The sequence below is a fragment of the Dreissena polymorpha genome, chromosome 9 (genome assembly GCF_020536995.1).
Source record: "Dreissena polymorpha isolate Duluth1 chromosome 9, UMN_Dpol_1.0, whole genome shotgun sequence".
Taxonomy (NCBI): domain Eukaryota; kingdom Metazoa; phylum Mollusca; class Bivalvia; order Myida; family Dreissenidae; genus Dreissena; species Dreissena polymorpha.
Window position 1 is genome coordinate 93,161,909 of NC_068363.1, and position 8,331 is coordinate 93,170,239.

The 8,331-nt window shown below is 33.3% G+C and overlaps 1 long non-coding RNA gene across 3 annotated transcripts; it reads right to left on the reverse strand.

Moving 5' to 3' along the window:
• Positions 1-127: 127 nt before the first annotated feature.
• Positions 128-4,633, reverse strand: LOC127846760 (uncharacterized). 3 transcript variants are annotated; one of them, XR_008033648.1, is made up of 7 exons: positions 4,507-4,633; positions 4,124-4,145; positions 3,175-3,732; positions 2,288-2,977; positions 2,054-2,080; positions 1,407-1,480; positions 128-1,130 (listed from the first exon to the last, which is right to left on the reverse strand). It is a non-coding gene; the product is annotated as an uncharacterized LOC127846760 (long non-coding RNA). The 3 variants fall into 3 exon arrangements; XR_008033647.1 differs by having other exon boundaries at positions 128-938; positions 1,109-1,130; positions 4,124-4,627; XR_008033646.1 differs by having other exon boundaries at positions 4,124-4,627.
• Between the last annotated feature and the right edge of the window lie 3,698 nt (positions 4,634-8,331).

The window sequence follows — 8,331 nt, forward strand, 5'->3', positions numbered from 1 at the left end:
TAAAAGAACTATCACTTTGTCTGCGTAATTCTGGGACAACCCTCGTAAATAAATATTCTCAAATAAATATGTTTTGCAAATACGCATCTGGTATGTCTGACGGTAAAACACAATAATTTATATAATATACTTTTCAAGGGGTATTTATTTACACAGCAGAGGCAAACAATCTCAGATTAAGTAAAATGTGTGCATGAATGCATAACGTACTCAAATTGTGTAAGTATGTTAGCAACAGGGATGTATACCAATTAATGCAAAAAGTCCTTTCCCTCGTCTATGTTTAAACAAAACACTAATTAAACAGACACATAAAAATGAATAAACAAACAAAGTAATATTGCATGACTTATTTAACAAATGACGTAGAGTTAAAGTAGCTTTAGATTACTAAATGCTTATAACAAATACAGTGTTTGTATATATTTTAAAAGAAATTTATCTCATATTTAATGCAACTTTGTAGTGTCCCTTGAATTAGTATAGTTTCGGTAATATTTTAACTATTAAATATATACTTATCCCTGTAAAGCAACTATGTAATTGTCAGCTTAATTGTATCATAACATTTGGAAATGTCAGGACTTGACATTATACATAATATTTAAACGCTTTATAAATAAAATATTCACAATTTTATGTAATATACATACAGCATGCAGCATACAATAAGAATATATATGTGCGTCAATAAGTTTTGTACACATATAGTATATGAACATTTATAACTCAGAACATTTTATCAGTTCATTCGTTATGACTGTATTACACAGAAACTAATTTTTTGTGTAACAAAAAAATGTGTGATCATTCAAGATGCATGCATTACAAGCATAAACTTTAAATTCGTCGGAGTGTGACATGATAAGAAACTATTTCTTTAAAGCTCTGCTGTATCTCATATTTCGTTAAACCGCTGTGAAATCGTCAGGTGAAGCCTACAAAGTATCCGTTTATGTACTGTTTGGTATGGTCAAATTCTTTCAGCTATAAGTACGTTGGTAAGAATTCCGAAAATGCATTCATGGTTGTGTATATATTAAACAATTACATTGAAAAACGCGTAAATCCACACATGTCTGTACTTGATATCACACATTATACTTACACAGATTAAATCGCGGCTTTATCTAAATAAATGAAATAAACATAAAATATTATATGTCAAATCTAACGTACAGTATAAGTGATTTTCAAAACAATACTTAATGTTTCTTTGGTGACTGTCCTTGTAAATGTAATATACCGGCAAGTATATAATATAAAAGTACTTATGTAATCGCATGTGATGTTGATATGACTTGTCGCTAATTGTATTATATGCAATGAAGGTGTTCTTAAAAACTTATTGCTTTTAAAATATACATAAAAAACATCAAAATTATGAAATGTTTGTAAGGTCTTACCAAAACGTTTCTTTTTAACTTTGCTGTAACGCGGAACGATTGATGTGGTGCAAAGAGGTGTGGGAGGAACTGTCCTGTATGAATAAAACACGTTAAGCTATTTATCAGCTAGTATGAACATATGAAACAGAAAGTGTTTTGAGATAAAATCTAGTTTTGCTTTTAGAGCGTTGCCTCTATAGACGCAACATTCTTTACACAATCTTAATAAAACTTGTTCAGTATGTTCATATTGACTATTTATAATGTAGTTTTGAATCTGTGTCCCGCACGTCTCACACCAAGGTCGACAGATCAAATTTCTTTTTTAATTGTACTCACTATTACTCAGTAATGATGAAACTTATGGTTTATCTTGACACTAGTGAGGCCAAGTGTGAATCTGGTTTGAGGGTAGTATAGAGTCACCATCTAAAATCTTCCATTTTTTTGTAAATCTAAGGTAATCGTTTAAGAGCCATGATGGCCTTTTTGTTTTTATTCTACGTTTTATTCTGTGTTTTTTTCACCCACATACTCTGTACTAGCTAAAGTTTTTGTAATACAAATCGTTTCCGTAACTAAAACGTTATCGAACAATTTTATGATCGTAATGTTTTTTAATTGTGAAAACAAAACTTGAGATCTATAATTAGTTGTTTGCTTACATGTTCCAATCTGTTTTTTTTTCAAAGCTGAAAGAAACAAAGATCGGATAATAAAACGACGTTTTGAAAGAAATAATACAAGCAAAATATATTAGCATTGCGTTTGGGCGTGGAGTGTTCTATGTGATATTGTAGGTCATTAACGTTGAAATAGTTAGTAAATTATACATTTACATGCGATAGTTTTCTATTCATACTGATATTTCTATCATTATAAAAAGACGTCGGCAGTACCTTTTGGTTTCTTCTTGTTAACGACTGAATAAAGTGGGTCATCATCACATACGTTGGCATCGATGGGTTGACTCGACTTGTTTACTTCAAGGCAATCGTGTTTTGGCTTGGTTTCAAGATCTTCCTTATCCAACGTTGTATCTAACCGCTCTTCTAGATCCACAGTTTGGTAAATCGGATCATTGTCATTTGCGTCAATGACATTATGTGAAATATCACTGACCATGGATGCGTTCTGGCTCCAGTGTATTGGTTGCTTATCCATTTCCTTAACTGTAGAGAACATACTGTATCATGCATCACACTCGTGCATAGTTGTTTGCTCTTTTGATCATTATGGTTCTCTAATGAACATATTGGAATACGAATGTTAACAGTTGTATGCAATACAGCATTTTTGTCTGTTTGTGTCGTGATGTGTCCTTCTTTACCACTGAGTACAATGAATCTACAGAGTAAGTATTTTTGCTTTGAAGTGTGTCCTTTTTCACAGTTGAATACAGTGGACCACCTTCCTTCTCGTATGTATACACAGAATCAATATTGATTTGTACTATGCCTGGTGTTATGGAATTAATCGTTGTGTCAATAGAATCATCAATGGTATCCCGTGCATGTTTTAAAGAAAGGCTGTCCATGGATGAATACAGTGGATCTTCACTGAACAAACCCTTCGACCTCTGGTTGTTCCTGTTTTTATAGACGTTTATTTGATCATATATGCATGTACAGTTATCAGCATGGGTACGTGTAACGACACAGAATGTCAAGTTCATATGAACAATTAGCCACTTATAATATGTACGAGAACGAAAACATTAATATTATGTCAATTTGTGTTTAATGCAGTTGAAAAAAAGGATACATTTAATACATATACTTCTTACCCCCGGAAGTTGTAGCCGCAGGCACCGTTAACTGCATAATAAAAATAACTACAAGAAATTAACAATATTTGGACACAACTGTTCATCTTCACAACATATTTTAAAAGAAGAACATATGCTAACACACAAAAAAAAACAATCATGTATAATGCCTTATTGACTACATATACAAATATTTATGAGTACATTATGTGAGTGAGTTTTTCTAGAATGTACGCGCTTCATGTTTAGTCATGTTTGTTATGTGCTCAGTTTCGCAACCTTATATACCTGAAGAGTTTCCACCTCTGTGTTTTACACTGCTATACAACGGGTCATCTTCTTCTATATCATTGATGGGACATTTGTCCGACGAACATTTGCTATTCAATGAGTGCAAAATGTTTGCATTGCAACGGATGTTTTAAGAAACAAAGTATCTACCTAATACTGAACAAAGTAAAACCTTGATTTCCTTGCACCTGGTGTTTACATCGTCGGATCCAATAGCATATTTTCCGTTGTCACAGCATTACTGACCGCGGGAGAAGTGACTTATACAATTTCGATTTCATATACCTTGATCAGAAAACTTATATCTAATGAATGCAAATGTCCATTACAATAATGTAATTATTAAAATATATTTAGCAAGGAACAATCATTTGAACAAGTAACTTTCACATTCGACAAAAGCGTAATTGGACAAAATGTTTGCTTTCGTTCGAAAATTGCTTACACACTATCACACGGTAACAATAGAACTTAAGCGTATTTTAATGAATGCGAGTTCATGCGATAAGGGAATTCATATAACAAAATTACGCAATTATGAATTGTTTGAACAAATGTTTCAAATCATTGAAATAGTCTGACATGAAATCATGTCATACGATAAGTATAACAAAATTAAATTTTTTGCGAAAGAAATACATATGTTCTGTGTGTACTAAATTGTTAATATATTTACCGTGAGATTCGCCCAGCAGTCACTGAAATATTAAAATTAAAGCGCTGTAAAAAAAAAGTCGTACAAGTTTGATTTCAGTCAACTTGCATGTGTTTATTAATGTGTAAGTATGCTTACGGCACAAGCAGAAATTAAAATGTTTAACTTTTCTGATGTTTTACGCAAATTGGGATGGTTAACGGAAAATGTACAGTTAACCACTTAAACAATAAACAAATGGAGTGTTGATTTACTATTAGACAAATACATACTTATATATAGTTAAATTAAATACTTGCACCACATTTGAACACTTGAAAAACATATTTAAACTCCCCTTGATTAATGTTTGCTGCGTGGAAAGGTTTGCCAAATGCGTGAGCTTTCAGAATGTTTACTTGTACCGTTTATATTTGGAGACGTTTTTGCGCAATCCGATAATAGTGGGGTATTGATTCAATTGATACCGTTGTCGACATCAATATTCCCGACACTAAACCTCACTGTAGCAATATTTCCTTTTTGACCTTTGGATAAAATAAAAACAGGACACTACCGCGATAGTAAAATGTTAATATAATTATTTTGATATTGTTCACTATGAATTATTTAACTTGCTAGAGAGAAACACAATTTTGGGTGCTGGATAAATGATCGGGAAAGTTTTCGAGTGGGTTCTATGGAAATAGTAGCACGACTAACATGACATTCTCCTGTGTATTGAATACTTTCCAATGTATTCAGCTCATTTACTCAAAGTGAATGATAACTAATAAAAAGTCTATCAACACAACATCGTACAGAAATTATGAAGATTGAAATATAAACTTAATCATAAGTTCTTGAGTTTCTATAGGATTTGCACAGCTTCAGTACGTGAAACAGTTGAGTCCATGATAATCGTTAAAAACTATATGAAGAATTGAGCTAATATACCATTATGACTCGAATTATTGAGCATTAAATCAAAACATTGAAGGTCTTGAGCCGGCAAAAATGACTCATGCCTTCTGGTCATTGTATTAATGGCATAATCAGTTGAGACAAGTTCCATGAACATCTCTTAGCTTTTATACATGTAGGAGAGCCAACAAAAAAGCCTTAAAACAGGAAATGCAAATGTGCAATTGATCTTGAGCCGATGTGACAATGGGAACAATTCAAACGAAATAGCAATCGTGCTAACAGATATAATGGATTAAATATATATGTACTTGGTAAGTTGTATATACTTATATACAACCTATTACTAAGCCTCTAAGGTTGACTCACTCATAGATGTGAGTTTCGTCCCAAAGGTATTATGACCAATTTAATAAACTATGCATTTGTTTTACAAATGATTCATTATAAATAACGCGCTATGAAAGCTGCGTTGAAAATTGAAACATATCATGAAAATAATTGTTTAAGCCAGTAGACTCTATTTACAAGTAATATGTGTTCAAGTTCGTATACAGAACTACAGAAACAGTAAATATCTTCAGGTCAAACAACAGCCGGTCTATTGGACAACATAGGTATGATAAGTATTCTCAATCATGTCAATAATGATATATTTATTGTCTAAAAAATAATATATCATAATTATTAAACTATTTATCTACTTTGCTCAAACCCCGAAGCATACATGGAAGATATTTAGTTTAGAAATCAATTCCGATCACATTTCATAACATTATCTAAAAACCTGCTCAACCTGATATACTAAGATAATGTGAATTTTCTCTCACAATGACATGATGGTCATCAGTTATATTATATAACAAGAGCTGTCAGAGGACAGCGCGCTCGACTATTCGAGTGCTTGACAGTATAACGTAAGCCATCATGGGGAAATTGTTCACATTCAATAATTTATTAGACGATCTTTCAAAATAAAAGGAAAAAAAAATATTTGAAAAAAAATTGGGGGGGGGTAGGGGGGGATGAGACGGGGTTATTATGTTGGTGTGGTAATTTATAAGATGATTTTTTAAAAAATATTATTTTTTGGGGGGTGGGGGTGAGAGGGGGTATTATGTTGGGTGTGGTATTTTGTAAGATGATGTTTAAAAAAAAAATGGGGGTGGGGGGGTAGGGTGGGTGGGGGTGAGAGGGGGGTATTATGCGGGGTGTGGTAATTTATTAGATGATGTTTAAAAAAAATGGGCGTGAGGTTGGGGGAGGGGTTCTGGTTCTGGTAGGGGCGTGGGATATTGTTTGGGTGGAATCCATTGTGGTATTCAGGTAAGTGTTGTTTTGTCAAAGTAATAATAAAATGTGATCATAAATAAAGAAGTTATGGCAATTTAAGCATTATCATTATTGATTATTGCTATGCGTGACCGTGTTGACACTATATATGAGCGCACTTACGATTTTTTCTATCTCTACGTGCTCTCCGTCGACAAACAAACAGGAATAACCCAACGTCCAGCAATATAAACGGTCCTGCTGTCACCAGAACTGCCTTTACAACTTTTGATGGAATAGGTAACCCATAAACGCATCGTGAATATTAGTCTAACTTCTTATAAAATGATTATAGAAAATATACTAAATTGAAACAGTATGATATCATCACTAATCATTGGTAAAATATACTAGCTGTATATGACGCGTACAAAATAACAATTATAATATGATATATTATATTATAATATATTATGATATATTATATTATGATATACTATGATAACAAAAGACCACACCAAAATTGAACATATTTCAATTACCACTCTCAAGCTTGAAATGCAGCTACAATTCAATATTCGTCCCAACGTGTTTGAGTGTAGCAAGGTAATTACGCAGAACTGTTGGAGCCCATTTCTTGTCCACAAATAATGCAGCCTCGGGTGCGAAAGGACGTAATAAAGTTCGGCTAAGAAATATGGCATTCAGCTGTGGCAGAGCTACACTTAGACCAAAAATAATAGCAATCTACGATGATTATGAACCAAACCTTAATACGTGTATGCGAATTCTCAGTTTTATCCTTTTATTAAATCAATCTTAAACAAATTTTAATATTTAGATATTTACACATTTATGACCATTATATTGACAGTTTATGGGACTTTTTAAAAATGTACCAACTGGTTGTGAAAACAATAAAGAATCTATAAACCCGTACTATTTAATTTATCTGAATCAGGGCTATGTATTCCACCGTGATCGTTTTTTTTTTGTTTTACTTTTAATTAATTACATAATGATATTTTTCTATAAGAGTCTGTTGCAAAGTAAGTAGTAACTCTATTTCTATGAATTTAACCGTGAGTAAAAAGCCTACATCTTTATGAGATTTAAATATTATTACTTTAAATAGGAATATCGTTCAAACTAACCGTCAACTTTTCCAACAATAAATAAAGGATATTTGTTTGCTTTCGGTGTTTTGCCAAGTTTCATGCTTGCATCACTAAGTGAACGATTTTTTCAATAATCAGCGCAGCTATATATGTTTATACTACGCTAAAAGCTGAGTTTTAAATACAGTCCCCAGCCCACCCCCAATAGTTTGCGGATTTACGGTCTTGCGGAGGAGTCCGGAGATAGCCGATGTATCACGATTGGGGATTGTCCATTGTGTCACACCGGTCTTACTGACAATAACGTAGTGACGTCACCATTTATGTATAGAATGGGGATTGTCATGAAAACTCTGGCTCTAGGAGAAGTGCCCCCCCGGAGAACTGCCCCCCCCCCCCCAAAGATTTTTCACTGGGCGGAGAACTGCCCCCTCACTGTTTTAGTATAGGGCGGAGAACTGCCCCCCTGCTGATTAATAAGGGGCGGAGAACTGCCCCCCTGTCAGAATTGATGACCCGGAGAAGTGCCCCCTAATTAAAGAAATAGCGGTGATATATAAAGCGAGTATTATAATGACAATAACGCCAGTAACTTTCTTGCTATTATGTATGGAAATTGAGTGAAATTTCAAAAGTAATATAAAGTTGTACAAGTAATAAAAGTTATAAAACGGCATAAAATACCTGCCTCGGCATGGACGTCATCACGTCGCCAACTTGATAATCACGTGATTTTCGTCAATGTGAACAAAGAAAAACAAATAACTTTTTGCTAATAAAAAGTTTTCGCGGCTGAATTATTTGATATTTTCCCCGTAATAAAAACAAACAATTAGCATGCAATTTAATCCATCCTTATGCCAGCTGAAAACAATAATTTGTTTGTTTGTTTTCGCCTATTACGGATTTGGACGGTTCAATATAATAAACCCGTAT